The 16,049-nt window shown below is 33.9% G+C and overlaps 1 protein-coding gene and 1 pseudogene across 18 annotated transcripts in view; one reads left to right on the top strand and one right to left on the bottom strand.

Moving 5' to 3' along the window:
• Nucleotides 1-16,049, top strand: part of ZBTB20 (zinc finger and BTB domain containing 20) — a 736,649-nt gene that overhangs the window by 55,547 nt on the left and 665,053 nt on the right. The window lies entirely within an intron of this gene.
• Nucleotides 8,216-8,334, bottom strand: LOC118602520 (annotated as a pseudogene).

Here is a 16,049-nt window from a genome sequence, read left to right on the forward strand (position 1 = left end):
GCATCAATTGGTTTTTATTTTCAAATTAGAGGTCTGTTTAGCCATTTGAATGATTAACCAAATAAATGGGTGAAACCCTGATCATAAAAAATAGTGCAGATTTTCATTTGCAAAGCAATGTTAGTGTACAGCAAGGCTGTGATCATGTCTTTTGCCAATGTATCGTTTTTATGTTGTTTCTTAAAAAGCTTTTACAGAACCTGCTTGTGGAGATACTACTCATTTTAATAAATGTAGATGTTACCTATATGGTCTGGAGACACCAATTAGACACTATAACTATTGTGCTTGAAATACATTCCTGCCAGTCAGTAATGGCATATTCAGTGTCTAAAGAATCTATATCATGCATCTTGAAATATTTATTGGGAAAAATGTAAAAAACCAAGATTTTTCTTCTAAAACAAAACCTTTACAAATTTTAGATGTTTGACATCTTTTATGGTGAGGTAAAATACCTCAAAGTAAGCAAGGATGCTGTCTCATCATGAACTCAAATGCTGTGCGGTCAGTCAACAGCCATTCTATATGCTGGCTTGAATCCAGCTGGACACCAGAGGTCCTTCTCCACAACAAATTTTTTGAAAATATTGTTTACAGAGCTTTTGCATACATTTGCATTATTATTATTTTTTAATTATAAGATAAATCTAAATATCTATTAAGGGCTCTCTGCCCTGTATCACATAGAAATCTCTTATGCATTTTTTAATATAAATAGTGGATTAAGATATTCAAAGATTGTAATCCCTTTTAAAAGTAAGCATAGTAGTAAAATGCAAGGAGAAGTCTTGGATATGAATTGGAACGTGGGGTTATATAGTTTATTTCTAACTAAATTCTATAGGCGTGGTTTAGGTTTTAGGTTTTAGTTATATTACTATAATCTTTCTGCTGTGGTTTAAAAATGATGAAGAAGGTGAAGGTGTTGGAGTTTGTTCTGTTGACTAGTTCCACAGTTTCTGTGCTTTCCGTAAAATCCATGCAGATGATGATTATCTGACCAAAAGAGGCATTGGCCATATACTGTTTAGTTGACTTTTTTTAGTCTTATGCCATTGAGGCATAATTTGGAAAATTTTTTCCCAGTTGCAGTTTGTAAAGAAATTCATTTATGTTTTCTTCCAGTACTTGCATGGTTTCCTATTATAATATTTTTATGCAGTCATACATATTGTTATATTTTCTGTTCTGTGCCATTGATCTGTCTATTCGTATGTCATTATCACAGTATTTTAATTATAAAGGCTTTAGAATATGTTTTAATATCAAAAGTGTTGGCCTTCTTCTCCCTACTGCCATTGATCTTCTTTTCATGTTTTTTTTCCTGGGTTTTCTTTCTTACTTGTTATTCCGAATGAACTTTCTAATTAACTAACAGACCTCAAGGAAAAAAAAAAACTGATGGTATTTTTATTGGAATTATGATAAAATATGAATTAACATACGGACAATTAACGTCTTTATGCAGTTGAATCTTCTTACCCAAGAACCTTTTTCTTTCTATTTGTTCAATAAGTTTTGTGTCTTTTAGAAATATTATAGTTTTCCTTATAGAGGGTTTAAATATTTATTACTAAGTTTGTTCCTTGGTATTCTATTCATGTATTTGTTTACCTGCTTACTTACTTTTTTACATATTTTCTATCCTAAACAGTCTTCTCTTCCATATATTTTCTAACTGGCTTTTTGTTTCTGTACAGGAAAGCTATTGGTTTTTGTAGGTTAATTTTGCAAATATCCATTTTGCAAAATTCTCTTATTTTTTGTGATAGTCTGAGATGAATTTGCGTCCCTCTTCTAGCACAGTGCTTGGTATCTGTGAGAACATGGACAAGTTATTCTGAGCCAGTTTCCTCATCTGTAAAGTGCGGATACAAAAACCAAATTCTCAGAGTGACAGAGAGTGAATGAGAACATATGGTAAAGCACCTAATATTTTGTCCTGCACAGAGTAAGCACTCGACTACTGATATTCATTAAATAGTGTAATATAATGTAATATGACATGTAGTATAATGTTATTATTATTCTTAAAATGTTGCCAATATGCTATTGAATTAGTGAAGGTTTATTGAATCAGAGTTTTTAACTGCAAGAATAAAGTGAATTAAAGAAATAAAAAAATTAAACTTTCTTATAAAACTTTGTGATTTAAGACACTAGGACTGAAGATTAATTCTGAAATTAGGGTGTTTTGTAGTTGTGCACATGTTTTTCCACAACTTCTGTTTTAATTGTAATTATTGTATGTAAAACTCCTTAGATCTGGAGACTAAGTAAAGGGAACTTCTTGATTACCAAGAATGATTATTCAAAATAATTCAGGGAATGCATTGATTCTAGCACTTGTTAACTACATGAGTGGATTTGAACATCTAATTTAAAGTCCTGTAACCATTACTTTCTACCTTACAAATCTGACAGCTTTACTGCATTTTCTTAGTAAACACGTACTGACTTGTGAATGAACTCATGTAGCATAAATATTGGACGTATATGAATTTATGATGGTATTTATGTAAGCAAAATAATAGTGCTTGCCAGCCCATTGTGTAACATTTTATAAAGCTGATGAAAAAGAATAATTGATAATAAAAGGTAGTCCAATGTAGTAGTCCTATGACTTTTAAGCTTCTACTCTAATCTGATATTAAAAATGGATACTAATGGTGCAAAGATGCTCTTTTAATTCATCTGAAAAGTCTGTTGTTAAAAAAGGAGAATGCTAGAATTTCAGGGTTCATCTTATTCCTTCTCGTGATTGTTGTAAGGGTTAAGTGGAATAATGCACTGGTATTATAATGCTTTGATAATCATAATACAGGTGTCTGGCTCATAATTAGTGCTTAAAAATGGTAGTTGTTTTTATTGCTATTATTTTATTATTACCTTTGCTAGTTCTTTACTCCCACCACCCACACATATTTTCCACCTTTATATATTCTTAGTAGTAATATTGTTCTGTGCTTAAAATAAATGTATGAAATATGTCTCATATTGGCCATTAAAAATAAATATAAAGTTATATATCTATTAATTGCCAATATTGACATTAGCTAAGGGTAAAGTAGGACTCCATCATTGGAGCATGTGGAAGCTTTAATTGCTTGTGGATGAAATTTCTGAGGAGCCGCAAGGGTGAAAAATAATTTCTGTCAAAGAATTGTAGGTACATTTTGTCTATAGTGTCCCAGTGTTCTGGCTTAGCACTTAGTGTAATTACTCCTCCACAGCCTCGCAGTGTTCTTTTTCTCATTCATTTATATGGGAAACAACGTAGAGTATCTGTTAGGGATAAAACATTGTTCTGGGTATTATGAGATATACAAATAGTGAGATCGGTTAGATGAACTTGTCCCTACTCAAGAAGTCTAGTGGACAATTCAGACAACAAACAACTAGGTAATGTGTAAGGACTTTGGAACCAGGTTATTTGGATTGAATCCATGCTCTGAAATTTATTAGTTATATAACTTTAGGCTTACTTATTAGTTATATAACTTTAGGGTTACTCAGTCTCTGTTTCAATTTCCTTATATACAAAATGAGGCCGAAAATAATATCTACTACATAGGATAACCCTGAGGATTAAAATGGTTTGGTACGTGTACAGCATTTAGAGCAATAATATAGTGAGAACTCAATAAATGTTAATAACAATGTTATATTAATATTACTATTAGATAAAGCAGAATAAAATTAATGACATAAATCAATAAAAACAAAGTAATACAGTATTATAGAGGATGATAATGCTAGGTTTTACTGTGTCTGGGGGCAATAGAATTAGAGGAGCTTTATTGGATGAAGTGATGTTTAAACTGAAACTTTGAAGCATAATTTCTATAGGTCAAGGAAGAATGAATACAAGAGTAGGAGGGAGTTGATTTCTAGGCTGAGGGTATAATCTAAGCAAAGATTTAAAAGTAGTAGAAAAGTAAAAATTAAAAATTCTGGGGATGTTGTAGTCAGAGATTGGTATCTGAAGCCCAGCTCCCTCATTAGCAGTATGACTCTGGGCAAGACAGGCTCAGGCTCTGTTTGGGCTCTCCCTCCCTGAATTGTAGTCTGGTGACTGTATAGGCAGTAGGCTACAGCTGTAGGGCTGACCGTTTCATGTGCTGCCTGTCTAATGTCTGTAAACCATTGTATTGTCTAGTTTTTAGTTGTTTAAGGCAAGAAGTTATATACTGTTTCTGTTGCTCCATCATTTGTGGAAGCAGAAGACCAACATATTACTTTTACTTTTCTCACCATTGAGTATAGAATTTATCATCTAATCTGTTAACACCCTGTAGATAGTTAATTTTTTTTGTATTCTTTACACTGCATTACGTGTTTTAGTTTACTTATCTGCCTCCTTACTACACTGGTTTCTTTGAGAACGGAGTTCATCTTTATCCCCACTACCAACCCACTACTCTGTTTAGAGTTTGGAACATAGCGGACAGTTAATATCTTTTACATTCAATTTAATTACTGGAAATTGTTGTTTATTGACATACTGTGAAAGACTTTGAATGCTAAGCTAGAGTTTGGAATTTAATCAGTAAACCACTCAGGATTTTTGAGGAGGTAAGGGAAATTCTATGAGCCTTTTCTTTTTCTTTTTTTTCTTTTTTTAAAGAGGATAACTCTAGAAGCACAAAGATGGATGAAGGAGGTTAGCAGTTGAAAATAATTAGATTACATATTTAGGATTCCAGGCAATAAGAGTAGGAATGCAAAGAGCACTGACAAGATCTGATGATTGGGTGTATGCTACTAAAAGGGATTGTAAGAAAAATGATGACTCAGATTTCCACAGATGGTTGATCAATTCCTTTAGAGTGAAATATCAGTTTTTTGTTTTTTTCCCCTCCTTTGGCACTTAAATGAAGAATTTTGGTATAAAAATTTGAGAGTAAAATTTTACAACATAAAGAAGTAATTCATGGTAGGGATTTCTTGAAATTCTGTTTTAGTTTTTTTTTTTTTTTTTTTACTAGAATGAAACTTGAATTTAAAATACTTTATGTGAAATGCATGATAGCTTTCATCATGTAGGGATAGTATTCTGTTGTACTACAAATATCATTGTCTCTATATACATTTTTCCTCTTATAATCTCTTTTCTTTGGATGCTATATATATATGTATTTTTCTTGCCCTGTTTTTTAAGTTTTTCTGAAAGATTGCTTCTTTTAGTCTTTAGAACATGTTGGTAATGGACTCAGGGATAAAAGTTCATTTTGTACAGTTCAATGACGTAGTACCTATAGAATGATCTAGAGTGAGAATTAATATTTTAACTTTGATTTTCTATTATCAACTTCCATTCAAATTATCTTATCTTTTTTAGAGAAGTTAGAAGAGCTACTAAAAGAATAGAAGTGGTAGTAGAAGTGGGGGAACAAGAGATATTAGAATAATATGGATACTCTCTAACGCCAAACATTTATATATAAAATATAATAGTAGCTCTTTGAAAAGTTAAAACACTTGTACCAAAAACTTACATTGGTCTAAAGGACATTAATTACAACTAATGGGTTGAATGTGTACAAAGGAAGTATTTCTCCCAGAGAGTTCCATTCACTTTGGCATAAACCTCTAAGAAAGTAATGCTTCTTGTAAAGTGTGATCTAACCTGAGAAAAATGACACAATGTTAGAATCAACAATAGCATGCTGACAGAGTAGGGAATGTTTATTTTATATTTTATTCCATTTATCATTTCAGTTTTGTATGTGAACTATTTGTTACTGCTGTTATAGAGAATGACACACACAATGACTGCCATTTATTGAATCACCCTTTATGCTGCTAACTGAACTACGAGGTAAATATTATTCTTCACAACAATCTCCTAAGGCAGATATTATTTACATTTTATCAATGAGGAATCTAAGGCTAACTTAGATTAAATAATTTCCATGAGGCTACACATCTAGTTATTGCAGAGTTATTCAGAATCAGTGGTATAACAGATACAAATGGAATGCTAAGTCTAATGTGTGTACTGTTATGGAGTTTCTCACTTTTATCAAGTAAACAGAGGAAGGTAAACTTTTGGAACAGGAACGGGAAAGGACTAGGGAGGGAGGGAAGATGTTTGTGTTTTTGACAAGTGGGGGAGGTTCATCAGAGAACAGAGACTGGTGCCTCACTGTGGCATGTCTTTCCAAAGCCCCTGGTGCTGCTTTTGGCACTCCTTTAGATGCTGATGTCCAGAGAAGCTTAAAAACTAAATTCTGTTTTGCTGGGACCAGTCGAGGGGCCAGGATCAATGGTGGCTGCAGGAAGGTTCTTATAACTTTTAACTCTATTTAGAACACCTTTTGTGAACAAATTTGCTCAGTACAGCTATTCCAGACTGTTAGAACCCATTGGACCTGATGCCATGTGATGAGAGTCATATCAGTTTCACTACTGATCTGCCTTCAACATCTGTGGTCTTAACCAGTGTACTGTTGTGTATTGCAAGCATAATATATCCAGTGTACTTGATTTGTTGTGGGAAAAAACAACATCTATTCCTGCATACGGTTTTAAACTTCAAAGTGACACTGAGCTCTAGCCCAGAGGCAAAAATATCAATTATATAATATGATCTCTTACAATAAATGGAGTATCCTAAATGTGTATAACCAGTTAGAAATTTTCTAAGTTTCCTTTAATCACAAGAATATTTATTTACACCTGGGTGAATTGCAGAGATTAAAAATCCCTTACTTTTCCAAGTTCTGCACCATAAAGAAGTCTAGTTATTTGCCTTAGTTTCAAAAGAATAGTTCCCTAAGTATTTCAAAATGCCCGATTGGCTGCCCCAGCCATTCTGTTTGGAAGCCTCTTTCTCATCCTCATGGCACATCTCTCTGGCATGCATGACCAGCTGCAAGCTAAACCCTGTGGAATAAGAATTCTTTCATCCCTTTGTGTGATGTGCTTCATTTTCAGAGTTTGGATGATCCTCTTCGGCAGCAGCAGCAGGCATTGTTAGTTTCAATAGGCGGCCCGGATGCACAAGAACAGTCGTCATAGAGAGACAGGCTCTCAGGGCCTGTGCCTTCGTGCCATGGTGCTCTGTTAGATCGCCTTCCCCTGCTGGATTAATGGCCAGGAAAAAAGGGAAACAAACTGTACCCAAAGAATCCAATTAAAGTACTTGAACTTCACTGACGTCCATCCTGTTGTTTTCTTAACTTTCTAACCTATGGTTAATTATTCTGACCAATAGAAAAGTATAGCATAAATTAGAGAATTATCTCAAATTCCCAATTTTTTTTCTTTGTAGTTTGAAAAGGCATCAAAATTTTGTTGTATAAGATGAAACAATAATCTGCGTTTGGTGTAGTTGAACTTTTTTTTTTGGTTGATTTTTTAATCTCTAATATCTTCACCAAAGTCACTACCAGTATTTATTGTACGTAACTGCTCAGCCTTTAAAATTTTATTTCTGATCACAGTCTACAGTGCAGCATTCTGGGCACTCTGGCTTCCATGAATCTCCAGTTGATCCCATTCACATAACTGTGATATTTTCTTCCTGATTGATCAAGAATTCTCTTTCTGCTCTGTCATCCATGCCACTGTAAGTAGGAAAGTAATTTAGGTTTTTGGTTCTCAGCTTCATCATTTGTGAAATGACGTCTCCCAACTCGAAAGTTCTGTGTCCAAAATACAAACTAGGATTTCTGGTAATAATAATTTATATCTGTATGATGATTGATCATTTTATATATATTTTATTTTACATAATTATGACCACAGATCTGTGAGATGGGGAGAACAGGTATTATTGTCTCCTTTTTCAGATAAGGATTGATACTACAGCTCAGGGAGGTGAAGTGTCTTACCCCGTATCAAACAAGTAGTAAGTGGCTGAACCTGAACTTTAAATTCAGTTTTTCCCACATAAGTGATGGTTTCCTTTATTAGGAAGTTTCCTTCTTAAAGCTTAAGTTTCTTCGTTTATTAATTGTGTGTGTGTGTGTGTGTGTGTGAGCGCGTGCTCCTGCTTTGGGATGGCCTTCTTTATACTTAATTGTGTTTGGGATGGAATTTTGTGATTTTAGTTTTTACCAGTGAAGGAGTCTCTTAGAATTTCTTTTTTTCTTTCTTTTCTTTTTCTTTTTTTTTTTTCTTTTTTTTTTAGGTGAGACAATCCTTGATTGACCTCACAGATTGCAAGGACCTTGTCAGTTTACAATCCCTTATTTTTTTATTTTTATGCCTACAGCACCTGGTCTTCCTAGGTGGTCTCCCATCTAAGTACTAACCAGGCCCAACCCTACTTAGCTTCTGAGATCAGATGGGATGGGGCTTGTTCGGGGTAGCATGGCCATAGACCTAGAATTTCTAATTAAGAAAAAGAACATGTTACCTTTCTAGTATAGAATTTTGGTGTTATTATAAACTTCTATCAAATTTAATTGTATTTTATTTTTCAGTTGTAAAGCCATTCTTTTAGAAATGTAGTATGCTTATTAAATGGTATGCTTTGTGATTAGGAAAGTTATGAATATAGTGGAAGCCCTCTTAGCCAACTCTTGCTTCAGGACAATAGGATACTTACTCTCTGAAAAATGATGCGCTTCTCTTTATGTGTTTACCTGCTGGTATATGCTTACCTAGAGACATTTGTGTGTTTTCAATTTTGTTTATTCCAGTCAAAGGTGCAAATGTAATTTAATTACTTAAACTGATGAAATACGAGTAAAACGTATAAAGGGATGTTGATTTAATATAACATTTAAGTTGAGTGCTTTGGAAAAACTTCTTAAAGGTGAATCACTAAAACAAATTCCGGTCTGATAGGTGTGGGCTAGACAACTGTGAAATATTGCCTGGGGTCAGGGTAAGGGATGAATGTAAAAAAATCTAGAAGGATCCTGCGTTCAACTTGCTTTGTAAGTCCCTTCCCTTTAAGCATTCACTGACTTTAAGTAAATCAAAACCTTTAAACTCTCACTGACTTTAAATAGATGATACATGGTGGTACAGTTTAAGCAAGAATAATAATATGACTTAGCAAATCAGGAGTCAGTGACAGCCCTTGGTCCTATATCAAAAGGTTGGCCAATAGGTCTAAAATTTTATGTTTTAACTTTAAATAAGCTAAATATGTTAAAATTGCATTAACTGACTCCTATCTGTATCTCAGCATCCTGTGTGAAATGAAGATGAAAATAATTTTACCTAACAAGGACTTTTTTTTGAGCGTGTTAGGATTAAATAAGATAACACAAGCATAACACTTAGAACAGTGCCTGACACACGCACTAAAAGAGCTAGCAGCAGCAGCATTTGAAATTATCTGCAGTAAGTCTTATGCACACTTATATTAAAAACATAATCTTCTGGCTTACTACTACCAGTTTTCGAAATATTTTAGTGGCGATACATATTAATTCAGTTTGGGTTGGCAGCAAAATTATTTATTTTCTACTCCTGCCCCACCCTTTTTCAGAATTTATGAGAAGAGGAAGTTTGACTATAACTGCTTATTCTCTGGAAATGTTGAGACCTGAAATGTAAGACATAAGTGGAAGGGCTAGGTATAGTCTCAGCTGAAGGATTTGGATGTGGAGAGTTGCATGGAATACTTGCTTACATGGCACCTATTCACACTAAGCCAAGATCTAGCCAAGGTGATTCTCACTTAAACACTAAGCTTCACAGAGTTCTCTCACAATTTAAATAGGGAACAAAAAAAAAAAGGAAAAGAAAATACAATCTTGACAAAAATTCCCAGTAGCTAAACTCCAATAGTTGTGTGGTAGTCTAGTACTAATTGAAAGGGTGGGCATTGTACTATATCCTATCAATTCCTAAATGCTTCTTTTGACTTGTAGGTTACAGATTTTCATTAATGAATCCACATTTAAAAACTGCTTTTTGAAGGAGAATTAAGCTCTTCTTTCCAAATGCCGCCACACACGTTTCCATGTCATTTCACGTCCTGTTTTCCTGCCTGAGAGGGTGCTCCCATCAGAGAGAGGCTCAGCTTCAGGGTGAGAGACAACGCCAGCACTGCTAATAGTTTCCTTCTTGGTTTGACTGTTTTAATATTTGATTATGTATCAGTGGCATTAGGATGAATGCACTATCAACCATTTTATCATTATTTTTATTTAAACAAATGATACCATTCACCTTCTACAGATGATTTATATGGCACTTCCATAATTTTTTAAAAAATAAAGCAAATTTTAACATATTTAGCTTACCTAAAGTTAAAACAAAATTTTCGAACTATCTAGTTATAAAAACTAGATAGTATCCAGAAAATAGCAGTTTTTATGCTGAAGTACAATAGCCTAGGTATTCAAGCTTCTACCCAGTAAGACTCTACCCGTTATATCCTTTTGTTTTACAAGATATTTTTAAGGAGGTGGGATTCAAAAGAATTTCCTTCTTCATATGAAATTTCTTCTTCATATGAAATTTCTTTTAGTCAAGATGATGTTCAGAATCCCTTGCTAAGCACCTTTCTATGCAGAGAAAAGAGTCAGTCTCAGTTTGGGTATGTTCATAGTACTATGTTCCTGACTCCTATCCCTGGGGCCCAGCCCTTTAGTATTTTAAAATTTAGGTTGTGGATTAAGGCAATTCTGTAACTGGCCTAGGATGCATTGCTGAATGTCAGATGATGAGTTAATACCTCATTAGCAGTGTTTTGCTGCGACAATAAAGTTGAGGTAGGCAAGCAAGTCGTCTTTAATGCATACTAGTAGTCAGAATATTATGAAACCCAAGGTTGATATGATAGAAGAAATGATCAATTAGGTATATGTGCAGATACAATGGTGCTATATCTATTTTGTTTAGAAGGCAGTTTGGATATCTTTGCAATAACTTGATCAAATTCTAGCTAAGAAAGTTCTCATTTTTCTGAATTGGAGAAATGTATGAAGGACGATCTAAAGATAAGAAGATTAACAATGAAAACATCTTTCATTTGCATGTTTTTCAAATATGTTTTTTGTTATATTGAAAATTTTTGCTGTTATCCACTGAATGACTTAATAAATGCACAAACAAAAATAAGACTGATGTTTCATATAAAGATATGCTGAATATACACACACACTTTAAAAAAGTATGTATTCATATTATCTATAATTTCATTTAATCATTCATTCATTTATTCATTCACCAGCCATCTATTGGGGATTATGTGTGTCAAAGTAGGGAAAGATGATTAAGACATGGCTTCTGCCTATTAAAATTGGTAATCTAGTGGCTATTGTATAAAACATTTTTAGATTTGGCCTTTATTATAATAATGTATTGATCACTTAATTATTTTACATCTAAAAGGTCTAATTATTATTGTTATGATTATATATGTAGTATGCATCTTCAGTGTTGTAGATATTGTATTTAATATACTGCCAATATCTTTAAACAGATTATAATCCCCAAAAGATAATATAAAATATTATAGATATGGACATAAAATGTTATGTTAAACTAACTTTATCAAATACTTTATAATACTGGTTTTTGATCACATCACCCTCTTTTCTTTCATCTGGGTCCTTCTTTATTTGGGAGAAGAGATGGGAAAGGACAATTGGCATTTGGTAGTGAAAATTTAGTGTGAGTAGAAAACTTAACAAAAAGTCTTTTGGTTTTTACCTGGTTTCTAGTTCAATAAAATGCAAGGTTAGGAGCCACAGGAGATGAAGATGGAGAGACATGCAGGTGCCTTACACGAGGTATCTGATGTATGCCATGCTAAAGAGCTAGAAATGAAGTGGGATCAACTGAAGGTTTTTAAGTAAGGGGATGACCAGTTATACTGAGTAAAAAAAAAAAAAATACTTAAGCAATTGATTGAAGAAGAAAGGATGTAAAGAGAAGAGACTAGAGTCTGTAAGACCAATTAGAAGACAATGGTATAGCCTGTAAGACCAGTTAGACGACAATGGGAATCAAGATGAAACACAGTGAGGGCCAGAACTGAACCAGCTGTAAAGCTGTGAGGAACATTCAGATGGATTCAAGAGATTTTAGAAGGTAGAATTCACAAGATTTGGGGACTACCTAGACGGAGAGGTAGGGATTGGGTGCTATTTAGGAAAAATAAGGTTAGGATGACTCTCAAGTTGTTCCCTTGAGTACCTGTGTGGTGCTATTTGTGGAAGAAAAGATTATATTTGGTGGAGCAGGTTGCTGGCCAGCCTGAGGTTGAGGAGAGTGTGAGGGTGGGAAATAAGAAAGGATATAAATAATTCAGTTGAATTTAAAACATAAATTTGCTTTGAGAAAACATGATGTGATCCTATGACTTGAAAGAGTAAAAATTAGAGTAACTCTGGAATAGTGAAGCAGGCAAAGGAGAATGAGTTTCATGGGAAACTACTGGTTAGGGGATTTTAGTGGAAAATAGTCTGGAATCAGATATTTATTTTTGGAGTCATTTCCTAGATTTTCTTTAATGGCAGTTTTCTCCCATTTTGTTATACGAAAACTAGACTGGCTTATTCAAATGTTTTAACCTTACGATGTGTCTGGGAGTCCTTGGAAAGTAGCCACTTGAAGGAGTTACCTATGTGAGGAGGCAGTATGGTAAGAAAGGTAAGTTTAAGTACCAGCCATATGAGAATTGCTAAATAACCTTGCATAAACCACTTAGCCTTTTTTGGGTTTCCATTTACTCACCTATAAAATAAGAAGGTTGAATTGGATGATCTCTGAGAAGCTTTTTAACAGTAAAAATCCAATGATTTTATGACCCTGTGAATAGCTTATACCTGTAGGATTAACATCTTTAGAAACTTTAACAACAGACTTCCAGTTAAACCTGGTGATTTAACACGTTTTTCCTTGTTCCTTCTTAGTAAGGGGCTAAATAATGTGAGTAAAAGACTAAAAAAAATATATGAATTCACAAGCAGAAGAAAGAGGAAGCAACATATGAAAGAGATACAATTTTGGGAAGATGTAAAGTGGATGGAGGAATTAGTAGAACTGAGAAAGTTACGTACAGATGCCCGCAGGATGTTGTGCCAATGAGAAAGCAAGCCGGTTCATGCTCCAGATTTGGCTTAAGTGTCGGAGGCAGTATTTCCAATGGAAGACAAAGCTAACGTAAAAATAAATTATAATCAGTATACTTGGAGAGACAGGAGAAGATAGTACTTCCATGAAACATGACAGGATGATATAAAGAAGGAATAATCAGAATAAATGCTCTTTTAATAGCTGATATAACTTTAATAGAAGGATTGAAGTTTTCCTGAAAATACAGCAAAAAGTCAAATGGAAAATAGGAGAGAAAAAATAAAATCAGACAATCTAACAAGCCAAAAATCTAATTAAGTTCGAGAAAACAGGGGAGAACAAAGAAAATGATGGGGAAGAGGTAATAAAATTATATTATAAAAATTTTTAGAACTAAAGAACATGAGTTTCCAGTGTACCTCAAGGTCTGCTGGATACAGACATGTAAAGCATGTCTATGCTAAGTACATGAGTGGAATATTTTAGAATACCAGCAATATAGATAATCCAAGCTTCTAGAGAGGACATATAAACACTACATATATATTGGCTCAAGAATCAGGATGGTATCTGATCTCTTAATGGCAGCATTCAAAGCTAGAAGATGTATCTTTAAAATTCTAGAGGAAATTACTTTGAAATTGTAATTCTATACTTAGCCTAACTATTAATCAGATGTGAGTGTAGAAAAAAGACATTTTTAGATGCATGATCCTCTAAATTTACCTTTTATAGTTGCTTTCTCGGGAATCTTTTTGGAGGATTGCTACATCCAAATGAGAAGAAATGAGAAAAGAAGAAGACAGAGTTTTCAGGAAATAAGTGATGAAAATGAGATGAGAAGGATGAAAGGAAGTTCCTGAACAGCATCTGTGCATTGATTGATCTTAAGAATAATTGGTCCTTAGTTAAGCAGGAAGAGGAAAAAAATCCGGAAAGGATGTGTTCAAAAGGAAGATTTGAAATTGATAGAATGCTTCATGCTTAAGAGTGTGAAATATATTCAGAGGTTTTACATTTCTATTGCAGAGCTTGGGAATGAGGAACAACAGTGGCAGTATTAACTCTAGGAAGGAAAAATTGTTACTCAGGGAAGGAAATATATTAAAAATATTCTGGTTGGCTGAATATTGAGAGGAGGAAAAGAAGGGAAGTAGGTGGTATGAGAGCTGTCTTTTATCTTCCATGATAGGAAATTAGTAGATTAGGTCTACAAATTACAAATAAATAATAAGATTATAAACATATAATTTAGAGATAAAGAGATAAAAAATGAGAGAATTTTGAGAGAAGGCCTCAAAGATTGGAATATGAGCTCTGGGTTCTTTTTAAAAAAAATTTTCTAAGGGTTTATTTTTGTGCCAAACTGATGACATATGCTGAGGTGCAGTTTCTCAGATGCCCCAGAGAATAACAGTTTTGCAGCTTCTTTTATGCATTTGAAATTAAGGAGGGAATTTAAGGAAATTTATATGAAGGTGGGAGAAAGCAAGGCGAGATTGGATTACAGGATAATTAACAAGATTATGTGCTTTCATGAGGGTGATTATGGCTTATTTCAAAGGTATGCTAACCTAGATGCACAGAAACAATAGACTGGGCTTGCTTAAGGCAAAGAAAATATATGCTTGGGACATGACCACCCACCATGACCTGCTTAGTTAGGAATTTTAATCAGATCACCATGTGAGGTTACTTTCCTTAGAACCCTCTTTTTCGACCACCTTCTCCCTTCTGAAGGATGCACTGACGACCAACCTTTTGGTATGATAGCATGGTCTCATGGCACTACGAGGGCTCATTCCTAGAAAGTCTCGGTGTTCATGTCATCTTGTTGATCACTGGGGATAGGGCACTATTATAACCATGGGATCTGAGTTGAGGCTGAATTTTCCCAGGACGGGAAGGGCAGATAAAAGGAAGGCTATCAGGTTTTACGGCCTTCATTGCGACAAAACACTCTGGATCTTTTCTGTCCTGTGAAATATTATGATCTGAGTTTTGCTTCTGTCTCATTTTTCTGTGTTTGGTATTTTCTAGTGTTAACATTTACATAAGCCATAAAAGGGGTATTAACAGTTATCTTGCATGTTCACTAATCATAAAAAGTTGGACTATATAGAAAAACCCAAAGAACAAGTATAACTATTATTATGAACTAATATCATTAGCAGACAGATAAAGATAAACAACTGGTTTCTGAGTTCAGTATCAATATACAAACCTTGTCAATGTCTTTGGAGAACTTTCTACCTCTGATGTCAGCAGCTTCTCATTCTAGATTTTGATAACCATTGTAGACAGAGGCAGGTGTGAGAGACAGGTAGATGCCCTTTTGTAGTTGGGCACCTGATAAGTCCCTTCCAACTAGGTTGGAGAGTGTCTTTTATTTGATGTCTTTGTCAAAAAACAATGTCTAAGTTATTTGTTTCCTGAGAGCTTGTTATTAAACTTTTTTTAAAAAATAAATATTGTGGTACTGTTTAATTAGTAAACTATACAGATGTACTCCTTTAAAAACAATGAGAAATGATAATTTAAAAAATCTGAGAGATTAGAAAGTATTTTGGATTTTGATTTTTCAGTAAAAGGAGTAACTGTTGATGAAGTATACGTATTTGACTTATCTGGAAGAATTAAATTGTTTATACCCTGACATAGCAGAAATTTGAACATTCTGTCTTTTGAGAATGTTATTTGGAGGGTTTTTTTTCTTATCTCTATAAGGTATATGTGTTGTTTGCATGGTAAAAGCAATAATGAGAAATCTAAAAGTTGTTGCTACGATTCTCAGACCTTAAGTAAGTGTTCCAAAGAAAAGAAAGTCATTAACTACTGATGGCTAAGGAGAAATAGAAAAAACATGAGTAAATTTTCATTTAGCTTTGTAGGTATAGTCATATAAGACAAATTAAGCATAGTTCACTTGTTAAACAAAGAATTGCTTCCCTTCATACCAAATAATGTCTAAATACTTAAGATCAAAAACTTCACATGGCTAGTTTATGCATTCTCATGGAATGCTTTTAACTGTTCACTGACTCATTACCTAT

This window comes from Rousettus aegyptiacus, unplaced genomic scaffold (genome assembly GCF_014176215.1).
Source record: "Rousettus aegyptiacus isolate mRouAeg1 unplaced genomic scaffold, mRouAeg1.p scaffold_m13_p_4, whole genome shotgun sequence".
NCBI lineage: Eukaryota > Metazoa > Chordata > Mammalia > Chiroptera > Pteropodidae > Rousettus > Rousettus aegyptiacus.